We start from the raw sequence: 26,814 nt of genomic DNA on the forward strand, positions 1-26,814 counted from the left end.
GCAGGAATTACATCCTCTGTTCCTGGCATGACGCCTGGTAGCCAAAAGGGGCTGAAAACTGTGACTTTGGGGCTGAGAAGGTGAATTCCCCTACCTGGGATTTGTCAGTCTCTCAAAAGAGTCATGCCGTGGTCCCATCCCATGGTAAAGACTGTGAACATATTGGATGGGGGAGAGGGGTAGACAGGGTGGGGGTTGCTGGTATTGGATCTTCTGCAAGGCCACCCACCTCCCTTCCTTGGCACATTCCTCCAGCTGCTGCATTCACCGGCCAGGATCCTTTGGCTGCAAGCAATGGAAGCTGGCTTTGGTCAGCCTTACCAAAACAGGGATCTATGGATGGATGTGGGGTAACTCGGAGAACACAGAGGGGCTAAGGGACCAGGTGACAGAAGGACTAGACCTGGGTCAAGTCTGAGAAATCTCTTTGAGGCATACATTTTGGGGTGAGGGACTACTCACTCTTGTTTCTTGTATCAGTCCCCTCAAGGTAAAATTTCCCAGGAGGGAAGTGTGGGCTTGGGCCCCACGCTCACTCTCTGGCAGAGCACCTTGGTCATCCATTCCACTGAGATGGTGACCAAGTGGGCATGGGATCCTCGAGGGGAACTTGAAGTCCGGGGCAGAAGAGTGGGGAACGGGCACTGGCCGGTCTACAGCACCAGAGGCCTGCCCCAGCCCATGTGCACAAGCAACACATCCTGGGATTCTTACAGCCTGGGATATGTCTGGCACTTAGTAGGCATTGTTATTATTATTATTATTATTTGAGATGAAGTCTCACTCTGTCGCCCAGGCTATAGTGCAGTGGCTCGATCTCGCTCACTGCAACCTCCGCCTCCTGGGTTCAAGCAATTCTCGTGCTTCAGCCTCCTAAGTAGCTGGGATTACAGGCATGTGCCATCATGTCTGGCTAATTTTTGTATTTTTAGTGGAGATTGGGTTTCATCGTGTTGCCCAGGCTGGTCTCAAACTCCTGGCCTCAAGTGATCCACCCGCCTCAGTGTCCCAAAGTGCAGGCATTACAGGCGTGAGCCACCACACCTGGCCCACCTAGTAGGTTTTTAAGAAACGTTGAGGCTGCCTGCCTAACTTACTTGCACCTCTGACCTCCAAACTGAAGGCAGAACTGCTTCCTCCTCCCCTCCATCCCACAGCAATTTGTTATTATTTTTAACAACTCCGTTATTGAACTTTGTAAGAATTAACTTCAGGTTTTTGTTTCTTTGGGTTAGAATTATGTCTAATTTATTTTTGTCTACATGAGTTCTTGACACAGAACGGAAGCCCAATCAATGTTTGCTGGATAAATGAGTGAGTGAACAAGTGTTAAGTGGGAAAAAGCCCCAGTCAAACCAATATATTTATCTTTGAGGTATGGGGGAAAGCTCATATATGTTTAAAAAATATTGAAAACTTGAAAATGAGGTATAAAGATGATTGAGACACATAGTGTCAAGGTGTAGGGCAGTCTAACAAGTCCATGTGGTGGGACCTGAGTCCCTCATGAGATGTGACTTTGTTTGACTTCCTATTTACCATTGTTAGGGCCCAGACATTTTATAATTCTGAAAAGTTAGAGGTTAAGATATAGGAAACTTATAAAGTAGAATGTTTTTCTTTTCTGATGGCACTAAAGATAATCCCCAAATTATAACATTATTAGAGGTTAAGATATAGGAAACTTATAAAGTAGAAGGTTTTTCTTTTCTGATGGCACTAAAGATAATCCCCAAATTATAACGTTATTGACCATTAAGATATTGAAGTGATTGTAGCTAACTCAGCAATTGAATGGCAGCATTTCTTCTTTTTGATTGACTGCATGGAATCCTTGTTCTTATACCCTACTTTGAATCAACTTTGCCATCCTATTAGTTCCATTATTAATGAAATAGATTTGACAAATGCTTACCATCCAGCTCATGAGAATTATGCTTTTAACATTTGAGAATCATACTTTGATACACACGCACATATGTGGAAAACTAGACACTGTTTCTTCTAAAATGAAATGGTTTTTATTACATTAGAATTACAAGTTCATGCCAAAAACACCTTTTTCTGGAATAACATCTGGAATTTATATCATGACTTTTCTGTACCTATCATTAACTCCCTTCTTTGTGTTTCTCAACCAGGCAGTTGGAAATTTGAATCTGCTTTTTTTTCTTCTTCTTCTTCTTATGCTCCTTTGCCAATTTTTAGCCTGGAAATGGGAAGTGATGTTACTGTGGTCAAGAGCTGAGCTACAATACCTGTGCCAATACCTGTGCTGGGAGTATGACTGATAATGGCATTGGTCATGATTTGTGGGTTTCCAGAACCTTCTGAAAACTCTTATATGTCAGGGAAATTTTTCCCTGATGTGTCTGCACATCCCCAAAAGAAAAGCCAGAAATCTACATTCCCATCTGCCTTACAGCTAGACGGCAGACATGTGACATGGAGTGCACTGATCAGAGGGGTACGAACTAGACTCTCGTTAAGAAGAGAAGGTTGTGTAAAAGATGGCAGTGTGCAGAGACCATTCTGCAGAGGGTACTGAAGAGACATACGGGGCTTGCAGAAGCTACAGAGCAGTGAGGGGTTGGGGGTTGGTGGCTGTCACACTGTCCCCTATTGTCTGTGTCAGTGATGTGCCCAGCACCACCAGTAGCTGTAGGTCTGCCTTGTTGCTGTTATACAGCCTCCAAGCTTGATTCTCTGGCCTTGCAGAGCTTCTGGGAGTCACTGAATACATTCCTTTTTGGCTTAAACTAGTTAGAGTAGATTCTGCTATTTGCAACTCATAGCCAAGTCTGATCCACATCATTAATAATGGAGGCATGGGGACCTCAGAGATGCTTGAATCAGAGAGAGCTGGGTAGAGGAACAGGAAGGTCACCCTCCTGAATGTGTCCTAGAATATCCATAGTTTTTCATAAGACTGAGAAAAGCTTTGGATTGCCACCAGATTACTTTGCGGACAACTCTTGCAAATGTTCACCCTACTACATAAACAATATCTCAGCTAGAATTTTTCTTGAAGTTCTATCTAGCTTTTTGATTTCCTGATTCTATGGTGTCTCTTAACAATGTATACAATCGAAAGTTATCTGAAGATTGACTTACATCCCTTTGGAAAAATAACAGTGAAATCTCCAGGGTGTAGCACACCCACCAACTGCCTTGCCAACAGGGATAACAAATTAAACTATATATTCAAAAATTTGATGATCAGGAAATTACTGCTGGGATGAGCTTTATTATTATTGACTTCAAAGATGTATTTGATGGTACCGTGAAATGAAAATGATATATTATAATTTAATGTTTTCCATGCAAATGGAAAAGTGGCAGAAATATCTATCATTTCAGTTCAAGGAAGGGCCCCCCTGGAAAGAGGAGAGATATAGGCACTGTCACATCAGGAGGTGGTTTGTTATGGGTGGTTGAAAAATAGGCATGAAGTTTCTTGAGACTTGTTTTGGCTACAAGTTCTACAAATTACAGAGACCCCTAGCCCCTCTCCAAGTAACTTAGGGGTTTAGTTTTCCTCATGTTAAATAAGTCTAGAGGCAGGTAGTCCAGGGATGGAATGGTAGCTCCATGATAGCATCTGGGACCCATGCCCTTTCTGGATTTCCATGACCCTATCTTTGTGGTGAGCCCTGTCTTCATGCTCTCAAAATGGCCACCACAGTTCCAGCCAACATGATAGACAATGGCAACAGACACCTGCCTGCTGAGTCAGCTCCTTTTAAAGCATTTTCCCAGAAGTCCTGCCCAGTAGCTTATGTTGAGTAAACATTTGCTGGGTCTGTGTCACGTGAACATTTGATTAAAGAGAGCCTGGGAATTTTTTTTTAGCTGGGAATACAATCTCTTCAATTAACATCAGGGTTCAGTTAATAAGGAAGAAGGAAGGGAAATCTGGAGCCTCTGACGCACCCGAGTGTCTCTTTTCATAGAGTTTGCTCTAAGACCTGGCAGTGCTTTTGACTTCTCCCTTTCCTCTTTGCCAGTGCTTCCTCTGTCTTCTTTGTTGAAAAAAAAAAATTATCTTTCAACCTCCATCAAAGACAAAAAGCAGCATGATATTGTTTGGTTCTCTGTCCCCACCCGTATGTCATCTGCACTTGTAATCTCCATGTGTCAATGAAGGGAGGTGACTGGATCATGCGGATGGTTCCCCATGTCGTTCTCTTGATAGTGAGGGAGCTCTCTCAAGATCTGATGGGTTTATAAGATAGTTTTCCCTGCTCTTGCTTGCTGTCTCTCGCCTGCCGCCTTGTGAAGAAGATGACTGCTTCCCTTTCCACCATGATTGTAAGTTTCCTGAGGCCTCCCCAGCCATGCAGAACTGTGAGTCAATTAAATCTCCTTTGTGTATAAATTACCCAGTCTTGGGTAGTATCTTTATAGCAGTGTGAAAACAGACTAATATGTGGCACAATCTATTTCTTTCTTACTGCACTTCTTCTTCCTCCTATTCCTTAAATGATTAGATCAAATAGGATCTGTGGCTGGGCACACTAGCTCAGGCCTGTAATCCCAGTGATTTAGGAGGCTGAGGTGGGAGGATCACTGGAGCCCAGGAGTTTGAGACCAGACTGAACAACATAGCAAGACCCCATCTTGAGAAAAGTAAAATGAAATAAAAATTATTTAAAAAATTAGCCAGGCCTGGTGGTGCATGCCTATAGTCCCAGCTCTTCAGAATCCTAATGTAGGAGGATCCCTTGAACCTGGGAGGTCAAGGTTGCAGTGAGCTATAATCATACCACTACAATCTAATCTGGGTGACAGAGCAAGACCTGTATCTAATAATAATAATAATTATTATTATTATCATAATTATATTTAAATAACAAATAAGTAAATAGGATCTGGGTTACAGAGACCCCATAGTCTCCTCTCTAAGAGACAGCTGAACAATAATAAATATTGCAGAAGGATTTGAAACTTCAGAGCTCCCGAAGAAAGATGAGCCTCATAAATCAAGCACCTTCCTTTTTTAAAAATTGCATTTACATATTTTCTGAAATGTGACTTTTTTACATATGTATTTAATTATATAAATAAGCACTTTTAGTCACCTGGATTGAACCAAACATTCTAATGAACTATGCTAATTGGCTGGAATGCCAACAAAATCAAAATTAATGTTAAATTTTACTTTTAAAAAAACCTCAGGGAATCAACTTGCTCAAGAATGGAATATGTATATTTTCTTTAAAGCTTCAACTTTAATAAAGTAGGATCATCCAAAGAGCTTCTGATCCAGGAGATCAATTTTAGAGCCCAAAGCCAAATTTAATCCACAAAAGATTTTTAAAAATAATTTTATTTATAAAATGATCCTATGGTAAAATGGACCTCTCATGGGCATAGAGGCCTATAGATTATAACGCATGTGTTGATTGGCCTATCCACCACCAAAATCACGATGCAAAACAGCTGCATTACCCTCACAATTTCTTCATGTGGCCCCTTGGTAGTCAATCTTCTCTCCCTAGCTGTTGGCAACCACTAATCTGATCCCTAATCCCTATAGTTTTCATTTTGAAAACGTCATTATAAATGGAGTCATAAGTCTGTGACTTGTTAAACTTGATTTTCTTTCTTTTTTACAAACATTATTTATTATTTATTAGTTTTATTTTCTAGCTTTTCTTGCTTAGCATAATGTCTGTGAGATTCATTCAGGTCATGGTGTATATCATAGTGTGTTTAATTTTGTTGTTGAATAATAGCTCATAATATAGATACACCACAGTTCTGTTTGTTTTTTTATTCATTCACTAATTGATGGAGGTTTGGGCTGTTTCCACTTCTTGGCTATTATGAATAATGCTGCTGTAACATTCATAGACACATATTTATTTGGACATATGTTTTTATTTCTCTTGGCTTGAAATGGCAGGATAGGGGGTGGTCTCCTGGAAAATATATGGGGAATATTTTGTTACTAAAAATAATGTTTGTGTGTGTGTGTATGTGGGCCAAAATCAACACTTGTCTACTACACTGAGCCAAGTTTTTTTTTTAAATAAAATGAAATTGATTTTGGTGTTTTATACTTGCAGTTTGCCAACATTTTTACATATCTTCACAGCTCATTACTTTTTTTGAGACAGGGTCTTGCTCTGTTGCCCAGGCTGGAGTGCAGTGGTGCAATCAGGGCTCACTACAGATTCAACCTCTTGGGTTCAGGTAATTCTCCTGCCTCAGCCTCCTGAGTAGTTGGAACTACAGGCAGGCACTACCATGCCCAGCTAATTTTTGTATTATTTTGTAGAGATGAGGTTTTGCCATGTTATCCAGGCTGGACTTGAACTCCTGGGCTCAAGTGATCAATCCACCTTGACCTCTCCAAAATGCTGGGATTACAGGTGTGAGCCACCATACCCAGCCCACATCTTATCCTTTATAGGAATAAAAGCAACTGGAGCCTTTTGATTTCGGTAGCTGTGGGTGAGACATGTTGTCCAGCCTCTTGTTACAACATACTTTTCTCCTCTCACTTCTTAATAGATTTAAGATACTCACAATGGGGGTGACAATAATTATTGAGCTCAGGTAATCCCAAATAGCATCACCATCCAAGTCCCACAGGTTAATTCCCACCTGTCACCAGACTACAGTTGACCCTTGAACAATGTGGGCATTAGGGGCATGGATGACCCCCACACAGTCAATCTGTGTAGAACTCTGACTTCCCCCAGACTTAACTATTAATAGCCTCCTGCTGACCAGAAGCTTGACTGATGACATGTACAGTTGATTAACACATATTTTGTATGTTATACGTATTATATACTACATTCTTACAATAAAGTAAGCTAGAGAAAAAATGTTATGAAGAAAATCATAAGAAAGATAAAATATATTTACTATTCATTAAGTGGAGGTCGATCATTATGAAGGTCTCCATCCTTGTCATCTTCATGATGAGTAGGCTGAGGAACAGCAGGAAGAGGTGGGGCTGTTTTAGGGGTGGCAGAGGTGGAAGAACTGTGTATAAGTGGAGCCATGCAGTTAAAATCTGTATTGTTTAAGGATCAACTTTATTTCTATTTCTGAGTTGAATCTCCTTTGACATAACCATTAAAGCGTTTTTCTCCAATGTCTGCACTTTTAAATTCTCCTTTCTTTTTCATCAGATTCAGTATTGGAGCAGCAATTCCTGATGTGCTGAAGTCAACAGCTATCTCATCTAACAATTCTGATTCTTTTGCCTGGAGGAAGTTTAGAACTGATAATCTTTGGGATGTAGGTTTAGAGGAAGTCATGAGCCTCTAATGTGTCCAGCTATGGGATATTGTGGTGGAAGATGTTGAGCATATCAATCAGGATGGACAAAGTTAGGTTGCAGTAACAAATAAGACCCAAATCTCTAGGGCCAAACACAACAAATGTTTTAAAAACCACTTACACTTTATGTCCAATGTGGGTTCTTTGTGGCGGGCTCCCTTCATCATAGTCATTCCGTGATCCAGTCTGCTGGAGGCTGCACCATCTCAATGCATGCTCCCAAGACCACCACAGCATAAAAACAGCATAGCCAATCACACTGTAGTTCTTATATGCTTCTCCTTAGAACTAGCACCTGTTAGAAGCTCAGTGGAACTTCCTGGTTGGATGTGCCAGGCAGGTGAGTGCCCTTGTTCCATGGAGAGGGCACAGAAGCTTCATGTTGAAGACCCTCTGAGACCTTGCGCTATATGTCTCTTCATTCGGCTAGTCCTGATCTGTATCCTGAATAATAAAATTGTAATCATAAGGCAATAGCACCTGTTGCTTTCTCTCAGATTTCAATGGCTGAGAGAGGTCACATGCCTATTCATGACATGTGGGTAAGGGGTAGAGGAGTGTGTGTGTCCTGTGGGCCTGGAAGAAGTAGGAGGCTAGGGTTATTTGTGAACTCTAGCAATGTCTATCAAGAAGGAGAACGGGATGTGGACAGGAAAGAATTGACTTCATAAACAACTTGACTCATGTGACGGTTCTCTCTCTGACTCTTTGAATCTCAGCACATTATTAGTTTCCATGTTAATGGATTAAGGTTGGGCTTTTTTTTTTTTTTTTTGCAATGTCTCTTTATAATCTTATTTTTGCCTGTACAAAGGCATTAGCATACATTTTCTGGGCTCCCAGCCAGATGAATCATTTTCTTTTCTGTTTCCCCATCTCCATAGTGCCCTGGTCTTTGCCAGAACCAAACAGTGGTCACAGCCAGGACCTGCACCGGGGGTCTTGAATCCACCTTGCCCAGTGCCCAGATGCCCCTCCTGCTCTCTGGATGGAGCCCACCCTCAACAAGCACTCCAGCAGGACCAGGTTCCATGAAGACAATGCCACTTGGAATCTGATAAGTAATATTTGGTACCAAGCCCAGATCAGCTTTTCATCACCCTAGACAAGAGATGTGTTTGGGACTCTTCAGTCTCCCCTGAAGCCCCCAGGCAGGTCTCTGTCATGCTGGGTGGGATTATGGTAACACTCTACCAGCAGCTCCCCACCTGCACCTCAGGCCAGGTTGGAGACGGTGAAAAAGCAACATAAAAATGTCAGGTTCCTATTGGGGATTAGGAGACAGTCAACTCTAGCCAAGTTTTATTTTTCCATTCTAAAGGAAGAAGAAGAAAAAAACACAACCTAAATTATCCCATTTTCCTTAACACACCATAGATGCATGAATTAGAAGAAAAAATTTGTTAAACACCCAAACAAAAAGAAACAATCTGGCCACCAGCCAGGATTACTTTGCCTGGAATGTTTTCCATGACTCTAAGGCCAGCACACACAAGGGTTTCTAAGATCCATTTCTGGTGAGAATAAAAGCTGAATCTGAAAAACAGATGCCCCCTGAAAGGAAGAAACAGAAGAAAATGCAATCTGTCAACTAGCCACAATTTATTCTATCAACTATCAAAAATTTAGTCTGACATATTTGCTGAGTAAAATAACCATGTTGACTGATTGTTCTCCTGAAAAAGACAGTTTGAATTCACCCAACGCCAGCTGAGACTCAAATAGTCATTCTCAACTATTTCCAAATATAAATATTTTCTGCAAAGAAAACCTTTTATAAAATCTCAATTTGTAAAACTGGCCAGAAACCCAGCTGCTCTGGTTGAAACTGGGGGTGGGTGCTCCATGTGATACATTAAACATGTTACACCCCCTGAAACCCTCCCCTCAATCCAGGAGCCTCTCTCTCTCTCTCTCTCTCCCCTTCTCTCTCTGTCACTCAGGCTGGAGTGCAGCGGAGCGATCACAGCTCACTGCACCTTCAACCTCCAGGGCTCAGGTGATCCTCCCACCTCAGTCTCCTGAGTAGCTGGGACCACAGGTACACGCCACCATGTCTGCCTAATTTTTTGATTTCTTGTAAAGACAGGGTCTCACTATGTTGCCCAGGCTGGTCTCCAACTCCTGGAGTTAAGCAATCCTCCCACCTCAGCTTCCCAAAGTGCTAAGATTGCAGGTGTGAACCACCACACCGGCCTGAACAAAAGTCACATATTTTAAGAATCTTTGATGTAGACAGGGGACAGTTCTGCTCATTTAAAAACATCTAGAGTTTTGCATTGTCACAATAACTCATGGGGGGTGTCATTTCTAGAATTTAGTGTAAGGGTTCAGGGATGGTAATGTATGACACACAATCCTGTCCAAATGGCCATGTAGCCCCCAGGAGAAAAAAACAAAATAAAACTGGACAGAAGGCTTTAGCTGTCTTTATGAGGCGGGAGCTAAGGGTCACCCCCAATGTGGCCCGCTGCAGCCCCAGCCCCCTATCTCTGTCTTGCATGGTGCTTGCTTCTCCTCCTCTAGAGCCCAAATATACCAAATGCTTCTTGCTCAGCCTCCTTTGCATCCAGAAGCAGCTATGGGACCCAAACCTGACCAATGCAACGAGAGAGTCAATATTCTGAGGTGGGAAGAGTTCAAGGAAAAATTTTCTTTCGTAATGCAACAGAGGCACAAGAAGAAACTCTCTTTCCTGCCTTTGAAAATAATTGGTTGAGAACAACAGGCTGGAACCGAAGCAGCCTTTCTGTGAGCATGAGGAGCCATGCTTAAGGACAAGTCAATCTGCTAAGGAAGGCAGAGCAGAGAGACAGATATGGTTGAGCTGCATTCTTCATCCCCTCTGTTACAGGGGACAATCTATATGATTCTTCAGATCTGTTAATCAGGTCTTTGGTTGCTGACAGCCACACGCATTTTAATAGATATACTTTTCTCACTTCCATTTATCTGGAAGCAGAGAGAACAGCTCTGAGGGAATCTTCTTTGCAGACGCTGACACTTTGATTCTCACTGTGGTTTTTCTTGTTGACTTAGGGCCGCATAAATCTTTCCCTCCTTCTTGGTACTTGATCTGCCTCTGCCGCAGGCTTGTTATCTGTTTTCTGTAAGTAATGCAGGAGCTTCTGGTTATAAACGACTTGCTAAACTTGAATTCTTAAGAATTGTTTATCTGTTAGACCCACCCTAACCCAATCAATACTCAGTGAAAGGAGGTGTCATCAATGATTGACTTTAAGATAAAGCAGTTCTTCCCCTGCCCCCACCACCAGCGTAGACTTGGGTTTCCCCAGGGAAAAGCAGGCAGGATGGAAAAAAGCTTGTAGGGCGTCTCCTGCAGGGTTTTTCTTCTGCCTCCCAGCTCCCCCTGTTCTGTCCCCACCCTGAGCTCTGCTGTACCCCAGAGACATGCCTCCATCAGCCAGCCAGAAGCCCCGCCGCAGGTGGACAGGTATGGCTCAATCAGCCATCTTGCCTGGAAGATGCTCAGTTATAAAAAGGAAAGAAGCAAAACCAAAAAGGAAGGACTCTCCGATGCTGGAATTTCATACTCAGGACAGGCTGGCGGGGAGATGGGCAGCCTCAGGTCACACTGGCCACTGTGAGAGAGGTCTGGAGTGTTCTGTTGCCCTGAGGTGCAGAGATGGAGACGGGGCAGAGGCACCAGGTCCCCAGCCATGCCTCTCTCTGTAGTCATGAGCTTCTCGCCTCCTGCTGCACAGACCTGTGGTTCCACTTGGATCCCAGCACAGAGTCGCTCCTGACATTGGGTCTCCTGGTTCTGGGCAGTTGGAGAAGGTCCAGGTCCCTGTGGGGAAACAGCCGCGCCTGCAGGTCCTCCCGGGATCTTGACTGATGCTCAATAGACAAATCACCATGTGAGGAAATGCTTCAGGGAGGAGGGCGTCTCCACTCCTCAACAAGCCAGCAAGACAAATCCAAAGGGATCCAGGAGGACAGAGTGAGCAGGAGCCTGCTGCTAAGGAGAACGAGTTGAGCATCCTCATACTTTTGAGGTTATCTAAGAAGATTCACAGACTCACGTGGGACAGACATCACATCATTTCAGGGCAAAAGTGATGCATTGGTCATGGGCCATGCACTTGCTACTTGATTTTTGTTATTTTTATTTTTTAGAGAAGCCTTTTAGACATACAGACTAACAAAATGTTAGTTAATAAGCCCCTGGGCAGTCATCCCTCCACCATAAGAAATCAGACTTCAGAAGTACCTTTGAGGCTTCCTCGGCACTCCTCTACCATTAGATCTCCTGCTCTCTCACCAAGAAGTAGCCATCTTCTAACTTCATTTTCTTGTCTTGCTCAGGTATATTATATTTTTTCTGAAATTTTTTATAGTCCTAAATATTATATTTACTGGTTGGCATATTTCAAATCTTTATAGTAACATTTTTACTGAATTTTTTAATAGTCCCAAATATTATATTTATTGGTTGGCATATTTCAAATCTTTATAGTAACAGTATTATACTAAAAGCATCCTTTCTATAACTTGCTTAGTTTTATTTAACATAATGTCTTTGAGTTTGATTCTTTCTTTTTCTTTTCTTTTTTTTTTTTTTTTTTGCGATGGAGTCTGGCTCTGTCACCCAGGCTGAGTGCAGAGGCACGATCTCGGCTCAGTGCAACCTCCGCCTCCCTGGTTCAAGCGATTCTCCTGCCTCAGCCTCCCGAGTAGCTGGAATTACAGGTGCCTGCCACCGTGCCCGGCTAATTTTTGTATGTTTTTAGTAGAGACGGGGTTTCGCCATGCTGGCCAGACTGGCCTCAAACTCCTGAGCTCAGGTGATCTGCCCGCCTCTGCCTCCCAACGTGCTGGGATTACAGGCGTGAGCCACCGCGCCTGGCCTCGAATCTATTTTCCAAACACACATAGGTGAGTATGGAAATAGATGAAAGGATATGGGTCACTTTACAAGATAACAGCCTGGAAGAGGTCATTGTGGGTTACATGCATTTGAATTTGCTGCAATATAAGCTAAGAAAACAATAAACTTTTCTCACATAGGAGACTGCGTATTACGAACAGCTGTTCTTTAGTCCTTGCACCTCTATCACTTTATTTTAGAAACAAAACTCCTATCTTCACCATTTTCATTTGAAAAGTCTCCCCTCTATATTTCAATCTATATTAGCTGCAGTGAGAACTCGAGCCCAAGACCCAGAGCTAAACCAATCAGCATGTAGTTTTTCCAGAGCTAAGCCAATCAGCGTGTAGCTTTTCCAGAGCTAAGCCAATCAGCATGCAGCTTTTCCAGAGCTAAGCCAATCAGTATGTAGCTTTTCCAGAGCTAAGCTAATCACCATGTGGTGTGCCCTGGCAACAGCAATTTATCAGGGGTGAGTGAGCACATGACCTAACGTGACCCAATCAGAATGAGTCTCCGGACTTCCCTGGAAACTTGTGGCCCTTTTCTGCAGGATTGAAACTTGGATGATGAGGCTGTGCCATAACTTGCTATCTAGAGCTGCAGAATGAAGCTAACACAGCTGACGATAGAGTCAAGGCATCAGGGAAACTGAGTCAAGTTGAATTGAGTCCAGAATCTACTGTCCCTGAAACCAGCACCATACTTAGATATCTTGTTATTTTGTTTTGGGAGAAAACAAATTCCCTTCTTACTGAAACAAGTCTGGTCTGCATTTTCTGTTGCTGGCTACCGAAGGAAGGGGTCCTAACTAATATCCTGGGGTGGAACAGTGCCCAATTATGGAGGCCCCAGTTTCCCCATCACTCACGAAGAGACAGTTGCTCTAAGGAGCTTCACCATCTACTGCCAGCATCACCGTTCTGGTGCTCTGGTTCTGAGCGATTCTTCCATATCTTGTCTGAGCATGTGAACTTTGGAACAGACTGCCTGAGTTCAAGTCTCAGCATCACCACCACTAGCTTTATCAAGCCCTCCGTGTCTCAGTTGTCTTACTGTAAAATGGAAGTAAGTTTCGTAAACATTAAAATTGCTGTGAAATGTGAATATGTTAATACGCAGAGAGTGATTAGCATAGTGTCTGGCACATAGCAAGCCCATCATCCATGGCTGCCCTCATTGTTGTTATGTTCTTCTTTCTATTGAGGATCCATCCAGAACCTCCCTCCATTCTGCTGGTTGCCTCCATTCCCTTGTGCCTCACTTGGCCAGTTCTCCATCTTAGGACCTTTGAATTCCTTTCCTCAGTTCAAACGTTCCTGGTTTGTGTCCCAACACTAATAGGACTTCTCTTTCCAAGGTCACAGGTATCTAATCTGAGATGTCAACCCAGGTAATAAGTTAGTGGTTTCACCTTTAGACAGGGATAGTGAAACTTTGCTTCTGTGCATCTCATTCTTGTTTATAAATCTCTTTAAAGAATATGAACTTTGTAGTGTATTTATTTTTGGCTATCCAAAACCTATTGTACCATCTTTGGGTAACTGAATCCCAGTTTCCCCTGGGTAACCACCCTCCGATGGCTGGACCAACCCTCTGTGTCAGGTGGACTAAAACCATCAGGCTCTTTTCTTCCACAGCTCTAACTGGTCCAGGATGGGTATGTGACACTTAGGTCCAATGAGATGCAATGAGACTTTTGTTGTGGCTTCTGGGAGTGCCAGAGGCTCTTTTCTACCAGGCTTAGTCTGTCTTGCAGCCACAGCAGGAGATGCTCTCTAAGAACCGCCCTGAGAGGGAAAAAGAGGAGCAGAAGGATCAAGAGACACTCATCAGGAACTGCTGACATTTGAGCCTCTGGATCCGGCTGTGCCTGAAACTAATGAGCTACTCCTTCCACATTCTAGTTATCTGGTACTATAAATTTATTTAATTTAAAGCTATTTAACGTAGGTTTTGTTGTTGTTGCATGCAACCGAGAGTGCTGACTGATTCAATCTTCCAATTATATGCTGTTTTTACTTTAAAAGGAGTGTTTGGTGTCTCAGCCTGAAAGGAGCAGTAATGGTAGGATTGAGGGCACATAGCAATCCAGGAAGAAGGCAATGGTACATAGAGCCCTGAAATCATACCAGATGGCTGGTTACTACTCAGTCTCTAGATTCAGCTGGTTCTGCAAGAAGAGTTATCAAGCTATCAGCTTTCTCTTGCAGGCATCCTTCTATACCTTTAAGACAGAGCATCTAAGTAGCTTTGGGTGGTTTCAGTTGGGTGTATAGTGGAGAAATTAAGAAAACATTAAAACCAGAACCATTGGAACACGAACATGTGCAGCTTAAGGGTTACCCAAGAGGGGCTGACCTTAATTAGGATGTTGATGCTGGATTGGGTGCTCTGGTTTTCCTCTACTTTAAAAACTGTTGGATCCCTGATATGCCAAGACCCCAGAGAGATGGAGAAATGTTTATGTGCATGGAGGAAAAAATATCTTTTTAGAGTTACAGAGTGAGAATCACAGTTATTCTACCACCATTAAGCCAGAAAATCATTGTCTAAAATGGATTTTTTTTTCTTTTTTAATGTGTAAATGAGCTTCTTGGTTGGTTTAAAGGGGCAAAGATTCCCATCAGCCTTCAGAGCTGGTCACTCATCAGTGGATTGGTAAATGCAGAATAGGGTTCGAGTCTGTATCTTCTTTAGTGGAACAGTGGGTAATGTCCTTTTGATTCACGAATCAGTTTTCTTCACTCTTCTGGGCTAATGACCCACTTCCTATGGCTTCCCTTAGCTGTACCTGGTGTTTCTGTGGGAAAGGCCTTCACCCTGACATTCTTGTTTGATAGTGAATGTTGATGGACACCAGGCCTGCTTATGCACAAGAGCTTCTGACCTGGGATCAGAGCAGGAAACGGAATTTTAAAGAAATGTCTCAAGAGTCATAGAAGGCAGGAGCCAAGAAGTGATCACTACTGACCTCAAGCTCAAAGATCTATGGGAAGTATTCAACAGGATGAGTGGTGAATCCCTGGGTCCTTGGTCAAAGGTCCTGAGGTCCTGAGGTCCTGAGGTCAAATCAGAAGAGAAAATGCTAATTTGTCCATGTGAGAAATTTATTCCAAAAAGGCAGATACAAAAATTTGACTTGACAAAGCATGGTGGGTTTTGTAAAAAAAAAAAAAATAAATGGTTATAAAGAGGAGCTGAATGTGGAATAACTTTGCATTTCACAGAGTTAACATTTGAAGTTTCAACTGTTTGCAAATGACTCATGATGCTACTCAGGGTGGGTGAGGTTGTGCTGCAGTAAAAAATAAGACCAAAAATATCAGTGGTTTAAATAAGAAGGCTGCGTTGCCACCACAGGGTCAGTTGAGACTTCTATACATTGCAGCTCAGGCTCGCAGCACCTCCCTCTTGGCACATCCTTCTACAATCACTGTGGCAGGAGGAAGATAACATGGCTTCATAAAGATTGGCTTTTAAAATATTTGCCCAAGAGCAACACTACCATTTTCTCCCACATGTCCTAGACAAAGTCAGTCATATGGCTGCGCCTGCCTTCTAAGATTGTGGGAAAGTGCTTGGAGGGACAGGGAGAATATTTGGTGAGCAGTAGTCACAACCACCGTACTCCATGGTATGCAGAAATGTGGAGCAGGGCTGGTGGGTGGACCCAGTCCGCTTGGCTGCTGAGCAGGGCTGGCCCACTACTCAGAATGTGGGTGCCAGGGAAGCCTGGGCTTCTCTCTCATCTGCTTTGTATATCTCTCATGACTTGATTCAAATGCAGATTCTTTGTGAAAAATTAGCCCTGATGAGAAAGCCAGTTTCTGGTCATGGAAGTAAAGAGCAAAGGAAAAAAAATTAGAGGGTAAAATACAAAGGACAAAAATGACGAAGTTGTGTAAATGACAAGAGTACTGTAAATATTGATGCTTTGCAATAAAACTGTCGCATCTTTCAAGAGGTGACAACGTGCTAGCAGCCCTTGCTCGCTCTCTGCGCCTACTCAGCCTCAGCGTCCACTCCAGCCGTGCTTGAGGAGCGCTTCAGCCCACTGCTGCACTGTGGGAGCCCCTCTCTGAGCTGGCCAAGGCCGGAGTTGGCTCCATCTGCTTGCTGGGAGGTGTGGAGGGAGAGGCGCAGGTGGGAACCAGGGCTGTGTGGGGCGCTCCCGGGCCAGCGCAAGTTGTGGGTGGGCGCAGGCTCAGCGAACCCATTCCAGGGCGCCCTGCCCTTCACAAAGAAAACTCTCCCGGGGGCTCCTGCCGGCTTCCCTGGGATCGGTCACGGGCTCGGCAGGCCCTGCACTCGGAGTGGCCAGCCAGTGCTGCAGGCCCTGGGAAGTGAGGGGATTAGCACCCGGGCCAGCAGCTGTGGAGGGTGCGCTGGGTCCCCCAGCACTGCCGGGCGGCCGCACTGCGCTTGAATTCTCACTGGGCCTCAGCCGCCTCCCCGCCGGGCAGGGCTCGGGACTTGCAGCCTGCAGTGCTAGAGACCCAGCCCCCCTGCCATGGGCTCCCGTGCCCCGATGGGGGCCACTCGCTGCTCCATGGGGCCTGGTCCCATCAACTGCCCAAGCGCTGAAGAGTGCCGGCACACCCGGGGGACTGGCTGGCAGCTCTGCCCTAGGACCTGGCACGGGATCCACTAGGGGAAGCCAGCTGGGCTCCTGAGTCAGGTGGGGAGTTGGAGAACGTTTATGTCTAGCTGGAGTATTATAAGTGCACCAATCAGCACTTTGTGTCTAGCTCAAGGTTTGTAAACACACCAATCAGTACCCTGTGTCTAGCTCAAGGCTTGTAAATGCACCAATCAGTGCTCTGTGTCTAGCTAATCTAGTGGAGACTTGGAGAACTTATGTGTCTAGCTAAAGGATTGTAAATGGACCAATAAGCTCTCTGTAAAATGGACCAATCAGCTCTCTGTAAAATGGACCAATCAGCAGGATGTGGGTGGGGTCAGATAAGGGAATAAAAGCAGGCTGCCCCGCGCACCAGCAGTGGCAACCCGCTGGCATTCTCTTCGGAGCTGTGGAAGCTTTGTTCTTTAGCTCTTTGCAATAAAGCTTGCTGCTGCTCACTCTTTGGATGGGTGTGCCTTTATGAGTGTAACACTCACCGTGAAGGTCTGCAGCTTCACTCCTGAAGCCAGCAAGACCACGAACCCACCAGAAGGAATGAACAGCTCCAGACACACCACCATTAAGAACTGTAACACCATGAGGGTCCACGGCTATTCTTGAAGTCAGCGAGACCAAGAACACACCAATTCTGGACACACTTTCAAATGCATCCAATGGAAGCTAAATATCATAGTTGGTTAATATGCTTGATCTTTAAAATGTATTAACAAGCTTTTCTTAATAGTTAGAAATGTGTGTCATTTCCTTTCCTCCTTCTACTTCCTCCTGATAATTTTATCTTATTTCAATTTATTTTTATGCTATCAATTGTTTTACTTTTAAATATACTATGTTTACAATTTCATCAGAACTGAGTTATCATTGGTGTTATTTGTAACACCCAAGTGATCAAAACAACACAAACACAGTAAATTTTGATAAATAATTATTAAGCATCAAAGCAATATTTTATTAAAAGTAAAGTCTTTAGGAGATGGATGGAGGGGGTTGTGGAGTCTTAATTAAAGGACACTTGTCCCAGACCCCACTCTTACAAGCTGTCCCCTTGTAGAATGTGGAGTGGGGGGATTTGCATGCCTAAAGCAAAGCATTCTGGAAAGGCTCTAGATAAGTGAAGATGGTACTTTTTTTCTAAAAGGGAAAAGGGTGATTATGAAAGGGTAGATGGGAAAGAACAGCAAGCGTGTTCTCAGGGTGAGCACTGCAGGGCATGAGAACACACTGAGTTTGAGGTCCATACCCAGGTACCCTTGCATGGTGTTTGTGTGCCCCTCGGGAATGAGGTGATCTGAATTCGAAAACCTTTTCCCTGCTCTCTGACTTACTGGCCTGGCATTTTGTCCCCTACTGGCACTGGAATCACTAATATTTTGTAAGGAGCACTGGGTCCTCTCCATAGCATTGCTCACACACCATCGTGTCTGTCCCTGACAATGCGTCAAGCTGGTCAGGGCAACTGGTCTCGACCACCACCCCACCATGTTGTAGAGGCAGAGGTGTGTTTTCATTTGCTCATGGGCACCCATGCACTATTCCTTCCCCAGGCCTCCCTTCTCTCCATGACTCCACCTCCTCACCACCGCTCCCCTTCTTTCCCTCCTCCTTTTTCCTTCCACTCCCCTCCTTCCATTCCCCTCCTCCCTAGCCAGTCTTATTTCTCCTTGAAATCATTATCACAGAATGAAGGTTTGGATGCTGTTTGCATACAACTATTACAAAGAGACCAAAAGTGACATTTCTTTATGGGCCTGGGTTCCAGCCTGTGACAAACAGAGCTGATATCAGGGAAAACAAATTGTTAATGTTATATTGGAATTTCACTGTGGGCACTAGATATTTGCAAGAGGTAACCAAATATACAAGGGGTTGAAGCAGATGAATTCCGTTCCAAAACCACTAAGACTAAAAAGCAGCTGCAAATGAGGTTTGAAATGGACATATCCTTGTCCTTAGAGACTTCACAGTGACAAATGGATTAGTCCCAAAGTGGAACACAAACCTGCTTTGCTTTCATAGAAGCGAAGAAGACTAATAAAGGCCGTGTCTCTATCCAGCCCTGAATCAACCAGGGCTCCGTCAACCTCTATTTAATAGCCCGATGCTTCTCAGCTGAGCTTCTTAATTAAGTCACCGTGAGAGGTGGCCCTTAAGAAACTCTTAAACACGCCAGGCGCAGTGGTTCATGCCTGTAATCCTAGCACTTTGGAAGGCGGAGGCGGGTGGATCACTTGAGGTCAGGAGTTCGAAACCAGCCTGACTAACATCCTGAAGCCCTGTCTCTACTAAAAATACAAAAAAATTAGCCAAGTGTGTTGGCGGGCACCTGTAATCCTAGCTACTCAGGAGGCTGAGGCACGAGAATTGCTTGAACCTGGGAGGTGGAGGTTGTGGTGAGTCGAGATCGTGCCACTGCACTCCACCCTGGGCGACAGAGTGAGATTCTGTCTCAAAAAAAAAAAAAAAAAAAAAAAAGTAATCCCAGCACTTTGGAAGGCCGAGGTGGGTGGATCATGAGATCAGAAGTTCAAGACCAGCCTGGGCAAGATGGTGAAACCCCGTCTCTAATAAAAATACAAAAAAATTAGCCAGGCATGGTGGCGGGTGCCTGTAATTCCAGCTACTTGGGAGGCTGAGGCAGAGAATTGCTTGAACCTGGGAGGTGGAGGTTGCAGTGAGCCGAGATCATGCCTCCAGCACTCCAGCCTGGGCAACAGAGCAAGACTTCGTCTCAAAAAAAGAAAAGAAAAAGAAAAAAGAAACCCTTAAACATCGAGTCCTATTTATTAATTAATGTTTAATCTTCCTTAGTGTAAAAATGTATTTACTGAGTCTATTATTATTTATTATATTTTAATTAATAGTGTTTCCAAGGCATGACTTGGAAAGGGAAGCTTTAGTCCATTTATAACCCCAGGCAGCACTCTCTCTATATCCTGCCACGCAGGGTACTAAGAAAAATATACAAGCAAAGTTATGTAAGAAAATCTCTAGGAAACTGTTTTGCTGCTGCTTATAGGGGACCTACACTCCAAATAGAAAGTGTGACACTCTGCAAATTCAGCTTCAAGACCAGTATCCTAAACTTTCTCCCGATCCCATATCAGTCAGGAAAGACTGGGCAATGCTCTAACAACAAATAACTCTCAAATTGCAGCCAAATTGCAGAAATCACAGCAACATTCCTTTCTCTTTTTCACAAAAAAGCAATTGAGGGTCCAGATGACTCTCGTGGGCAGCATCTTCCATGTGGACTCAGCCATCCAGGTGGCCTCTATCCTGCACTGTCCACCTCGTAGCTCTGGCACCATCATGGTGCAGGTCAGGGAGCCCCAGAAATGTTTCACTCTGAAGTGAAACCTTCATCTTCTTCCATCCACAACAGTTGCCTAGAACATGCCCCATGACCCCATCTAACTTCAAGGGGAGGGGAGGTGATATGGTTTGGATGTGTCCCTACCCAAATCTCACCTTGCATTGTAATAATCCCCACGTGTCAAGGGCGGGCCAGGTGGAGAGAATTAAGTCATCGGGGCGGTTTCCCTCATGCTGTTCTCATGGTAGTGAATATGTCTCATGAGATCTGATGGTTTTATAAATGGGAGTTCCCCTGCACAAGCTTTCTTGCCTGCTGCCATGTAAGACGTGACTTTGCTCCTCATTCACCTTCCGCCATGATTGTGAGGCCTCCCCAGTCATGTGGAACTGTGAGTCCATTAAACCTCTTTCCTGTATAAATTACCCAGTCTCAGGTATGTCTTTATTAGCAGTGTGAGAACAGACTAATACAGGAGGTGTTCTGTTCCCAGAAGGAGGGGAGGAGCAGATATGCATGAGTACTCAATGTTTCCATCATTCCTCCTTCCAGAACATTGCCACATCTGAGACCCTCCTGTAAAAAATTCTGGAGCCACTAATGCTTTCGGAGTATGGAACAAACATATTTTCCAGAAGAAATCAGCCAATTTTTTTTCCTTTCCTTTTACATAATGCAGTGCCAATGTCCTCTTACCTGGAACAGTGCCTGACACACAGCAAGCATCGTAACTATTTGTTGAATAATTAGTGAATACATTTCTGGCCGAATGAGTGAGGGCCATGCAGTGCCTCTCTCATTATGTCAGGACTCTTCTTGGAATGCTGACTGTGTTTTGTAGAGTGCAGCCCTAGGAAGATGGGAGACCCTGGTTCTGGCCCTGTCTCTGCTGACAGCTCTGTCAGCTTGAATGAGGTCTAAGCCCCACGGACACTGTGCATAAAGAAGCATGCGTGTTGTGTAGGTAAGGGGGTTGGAACTGTTGTGGTCATTGCTTCATGAAGGAAACTAGACAGGGATAGCACCAGGATGGCAGGCTGGAGCCTGGGAGGGCAGATCACAGAGAAGCTCTGTGACATCATCTGGGGTTAGGAACCCAGGAAAAGATTGAACTTCCTATTAGGCAAGGAGAAAATGGAGAGGGTCTGGCTTGATGTCTCTTGGGGAAATCTGGATTACACAAATATGTGAGGCCAGGAAACCAATGAGGAAAACATGACCTGTCTTTGCTGATAATTATTGTCCTATCTGCGTAAACTCACATGGATGGAATAAGAATAAAACCAACAACACACTTCCACCAAGACTTGACAGTTTGCAAAGCATTTTAAAATACGTAGCCAACTCTGTTAATGGTAACTTGGATAGATGTTCCAGCTTCAGTCCAAATATCTTACAGATATTTACTTTAGTCCCCATAGCATGACTATCTTTATTTCACAATGAGGAAACTGAGCTAAGTATTTTACCCAAGGTTTTACAGTTAGTAGCCAAGACAGGATTCGAACCCAGGTATCTGGCTCTAGAAGCCACACACTGAACTCTGCATCCTGCAGCCTCTGCAGAAAACACAATAAAACTCTTCTGATGATGCCAGTGGCTGGAATTCCACCACTTATACAGAACAATAGGGCTGGAGTTGCTCTGAGAGAATCATGTCTATTTCGAGGAAGTTGAGGAAAAATATATCTAAATTTTGTTTTGGTCTAGTCTAATCCTACAGTATAAAGATCTTTTGTATTGCATTTGAATTCTTTTATTTATTCTTTCATGAACAAAAACTTTTTGCACACTTACTGTGTTCCAGATTCTGTTCTAAGCTTGTGCAGTGCATGCTACCTCATGCAACCTTTGCAGCAACTCTCCCTGCTAGGGGGGCACTCTTTCCCGAAGCAGGCAGGGGCCCAGAACAGGCTGTTCCAGGCCTCCTCCATGCCTTATTATCACAGAGAGAGCATAGAATATTCCTCAAGCAACAAGAAACAGCAAGGAAATACATGTTCAATGCAGACATCCCCGTTTGTGTCATCTCAGAGGAAGGAACAGGATCACCCGTTCCCTCCAAGGGAAAATACACCCTTTTCTTTGCTTTTATTGGTTTTAAGGCCTGGGACAGTAGTTCTCCACCTTCTTGGGTCACATTGCCTTTCACTCTGTCAGAGTCTGTTTCCTTTCTGTGACACGAGGATAGAAATAACACGCATAGCAATGGATTGGGGTGGTATTCCAACGAAATAATGTAACGATGGCCCTTTGTGAAGTGGAATTCATACATTCATTCACTCATGCATGCAACACATTTACTGAGGGCCTACTATGTGCCAAGCTCCTCTTGAAGTCTCTGAGACCTGAAGAGTGAAGATAGAATAGATGCTAAAGGCAGATTTCTGGAACAAACTGCCTGGGGTCAAATACTAGCCTCATTACTCACTAACTATGGGAAAGTTAAGTATAAAACCTGACTCAAAGGGTTAGTGTCAAGTTTAAAGAAGTTAATATCTGTAAAACATTTAAAATAGTTCCTGGCACAGAGTAAGTTCCAGAAATCCTTTGATAATAAAAAAAATTTTTTGAAAAGAACAACTAAGAAAAATTACATTCAGTATTTCTACCTAAGGAGATATGGCTATATACTTTACCTTAAAAATATCAGAGATGTTAAAATAATAGAACAATAAATAGAATAATAAACATCTGTATAACTTTTTTAAAAGATTTAAAGCCCACATTTTGTGTGTTTTTTTTTTTTTTTTGGAAACAGAGTCTTGCTCTGTCACCCAGGCTGGAGTGCAGTGGCGCCATCTCGCTCCACCTCCCGGGTTCATGCCATTCTCCTGCCTCAGCCTCCAGAGTAGCTGGGATTATAGGTGCACGCCACCATGCCCGGTAAAGCCCACATTTTCTAAACGTGAAATAAAATTTTAATTCTTAACCATTAGCCATCAAGAACACACAGATATCTAGAATGCCCTAATTTATTAATGTCTTAATGTACTAGTTCAAATCTCAAAAGCTTAAAGCAATAAAATGTATTACCTGCTGAAGTAAACCCTCGTATATCTGTGATAGCAGTTCCTCCACCATCAAGAATCTGGAAAAAGGAGGAAAGCCTGGAAAACAACAACAACAACAACAAAACACTGCTTCTTAAAGATATCAACCCCAAAGTGACAACTGTCACTTCCTCTTTCATGTCACTGGCCACCCCCACCTTCACTGAGAAGAAAAAGGTTAATTCGACTACACACCTGACTTCACTATTTGATCATCTGATCGTGGACAAGTCACTTAATTTCACTGTATTTCAGTTTCCTTGTTTGTTAAATGAAAACAGAAACAGTGGTTTGCTGATGGCATTGTCATGAGAGTTAAATGTGATCATACACAAAAATGTTAGCTATAATGATGATGTGATCTACCCACAGAAAATATAAAGTATTATTTGTGTGTGCATGTCTGTTTAACATGAGTAGTATCATACATTTCCAATGCCGATAAAAATGTGTGATCTGACTGCAACAATAACCTCGCATTTTATTTCAAACTTACACACTTACACAATACATCCATACATGCGAGTCACCATTGGGTTTCATTCCCATGAAAACTTGGATTGCGTCAGAGTTTTATTGCTTTTGACCCAATGCCACTTAATGATTGAAAAAAATGGTGGGTTCATGTTTGGTATTTCCTGATGTGGGCAAGGAAGCAGGGCTGCTCTTGGCAGGCGGTTCTCACCCACTTGCTCACTGGCCCTTGGCAAGCTGATGTCAGAGACGACAGACACATGGTTTAGGGAGCTCACATGCTTGAACTGTGACGCAGCTGGAAACCCAATCAGGACATCGGAGAGGAAAGCAGAGTGAGTCGGGGTCAGAAGGGGGCATGTGGGACATTCCCAGGAGTTGGAACTGAAGAGGGGTGAAAGGGAGGGGTGTGGGCAAAGTCAAGCTCTGGAAGCAGAGGCTCGGGGGGTACCCTGTGTTTGTGGTTGGGGACAGAGATGGGGCAATGAGGCCCAGCACCCAAAGGCCAACAGGGCTAAGGTGCACAATGACTTCCGGTTGACTCTGGAAGCCGATGAGGTGTTTGTCTGGATGGACGTGTGGGGGGCAGATGTCTTGTGCCTGCCCAGCCTTCACCCCACACTTCTGGGGCCATGCTCTGAGCTTGCTCAGGGAACCATGGCTTTGCTGGTCTCAGCACAGCTCCAGAAATGATCATGTGGCTCCCGTTTGACCAATGAGGCTCCACATCCCTCTGGCCACAATGATTGGCTCAGGAATGGCATGTGACCCAGTCAGACCCCATCAAAGCTCACCCTGGGCCTTGCTAGGGGCGGAAGGATGGAAGGTGTAAGACTCCGCCTTCAGAGCCCCCTGGGTGGGGGTCACATGTGCCTCAGGGTGATGTTAAGAAGGTTGTGCTGAGATGGAGAGAAAAAGAGTCACAGTCTGTGGATTTGCATATGCTCAAAGCCAGCTTGTCATTGGCCTTTTCTTGGCATGAGGCAATACATTCCTTTCCTTTGTTTAAACTAGTGGGACATGGGTTTTCTGTCACTTACAACCTAATGTCTTCTAAAACAGCCTTCCCCAACCTTTTTTGCACCAGGGACTGGTTTCTTGGAAGACAATTTTTCAACACATGGGGGGTAGTGGGGAGGGATCGTTTCAGGATGAAACTGTTCCCCCTCCTATCATCAGGCATTAGTTAGATTCTCATAAGGAGCCCACAACCTAGACCGCTCGAACACGCAGTTCACAACAGGGAGAACGCTCCTGTGGGAATCTAATGCAGGGATGGCCAGCCTTTGGCTTCCCTGGGCCATATTGGAAGAATTGTCTTGGGCCACACATAGAATACACTAACACGAATGATAGCTGATGAGCTAAAAAAAAGAAAAATTGCAAACAAAAATCTCATAATGTTTTAAGAAAGTTTACAAATTTGTGTTGGGCGCATTCAAAGCCGTCGTGGGCTGCATGCTAGCTCCGGGCAGTGGGTTGGGCAAGCTTGAATGCCTCTGCTGATCTGACAGGAGGTGGAGCTCAGGCGGTAATGCTCCCTCACCCGCCGTTCACCTCCTGCTGTGTGGCCTGGCTTCTAACAGACCATGGACTGGTCTCTGTCTGTGCCCAGGGATTGGGGACCCCTGTCCTCAAAGACAGAGTGTGCCTCTTTAAAGATTGCTGTTCTTTCCCTCACAGTGAACCGGTAATACGCTCATTCGGCAAAGACATTCGAAAGATGTTTTTGGCCTAACTAGAATCAATTCTGTTGAATTCCCCCAAATCACATTCCAATTCACTTTTTTTTAAGAAATCCAATGTTAATTTACCCTCGAAGAGCACACAACTCTGGGTGAGTCTCCCTGGCGTCTCATATCAATTTTTTTCCCTTTGGCAATTGGTCTCCAAATCACTAATGTCACATACAACTTAGGGCCCAAACAACCCACACAGCAATCTCCACAGTGCCTGTCATGATGTGGTCGATTTTGATGGCAAAAATAACTAATTGAGACCCTACAATTTGTTTACTTTGAATACATTAAGGTGGTAGTTATCAAATGGAGCTGAATTATCCCTTAAATTACCATGAAAACAAAATCAATAGTTTATTTACCACACATAACAAAAGAAAAAAGAAGGAAAAAAATGCTCTGAGGAATCTTTATTAGAAGTTTTCCTTGGAAGAAAACAATGTACATAAACTCAGAGTAAATAAGGTATATGGTAACTTGGAGGAATAAACTGACCCCTAATTCATAATTGTTTATTTCTTGGTTCCTAGCTTATAAATAGTTCAGTGGGGACTTTCTAAAGTCTAAATTTCTTTCTAACCAAGTGATTAGAATAAATGCACTGTGGTCCAATAATTGGGTGTAATGTGGGTGTTTATACTATTACTTCAACTAAATATTGGTTTTTGTTTTGTTTTGTTTTTTTTAGATGGAGTCTCACTCTGATGCCCAGGCTGGAGTGCAGTGGCATGATCTCGGCTCACTGCAACCCTCTACCTCCCGGGTTCAAGCAATTCTCCTGACTCAGCCTCCCTAGTAGCTGGGATTACAGGCACACACCACCACACTTTGTAATTTTGTATTTTTAGTAAAGACAGGGTTTTGCCACGTTGGCCAGGCTGGTCTCGAACGCCCCACCTCAGGTGATCTGCCTGCCTCGGCCTCCCAAAGCGCTGGGATTACAGGTGTGAGCCACCGCGTCTGGGTGGTACTTCAACTAAATATTTAAGATTATTAGTACATTGAGCTCATCAATGCTTCCACTTTGGGGTCCAATAGCAAAACTGGAGCTAATTCAGATTATCACCACCTAAGCTGCTTACTTTTAAAAATTATTATTATTTTTAAATTTGGAATTTCTCAGGGTTTCTGCTCCAATTCATAGTTCCTGTGTCTTTAGTGGAAATGTCAGTACCTTATAGGATGACACACACAGCATTATTCCCCACTGTTGAGACACCAAAAAGACTGATTTACTGTTCCTTCCAGAGGATCCCCAACACCGACATTGACTAAACTCCTTTTCTGCAAGCATCCTGGCAGATGTTCTGGTTAAGACCTTGCACCATCACGAGCTCATCCTTTTCATGCTCCAACAGCTGTTAAGTGCTGTGTGGCCACCACCCAAGCATCTGACATGT

At 43.9% G+C, this 26,814-nt stretch overlaps 1 long non-coding RNA gene across 1 annotated transcript in view; it reads left to right on the plus strand.

The window, feature by feature from the left end:
- Nucleotides 1–15,374, plus strand: part of LOC134738895 (uncharacterized) — a 32,933-nt gene extending 17,559 nt beyond the window's left edge. The window contains exons 2-4 of the long non-coding RNA XR_010125127.1: nt 8,184–11,628; nt 13,950–14,104; nt 15,034–15,374. This is a non-coding gene — a long non-coding RNA (uncharacterized LOC134738895). The remainder of the gene's footprint in view (nt 1–8,183; nt 11,629–13,949; nt 14,105–15,033) is intronic.
- The last annotated feature ends 11,440 nt before the right edge of the window (nt 15,375–26,814 follow it).

The sequence above is a fragment of the Pongo pygmaeus genome, chromosome 21 (genome assembly GCF_028885625.2).
Source record: "Pongo pygmaeus isolate AG05252 chromosome 21, NHGRI_mPonPyg2-v2.0_pri, whole genome shotgun sequence".
NCBI lineage: Eukaryota > Metazoa > Chordata > Mammalia > Primates > Hominidae > Pongo > Pongo pygmaeus.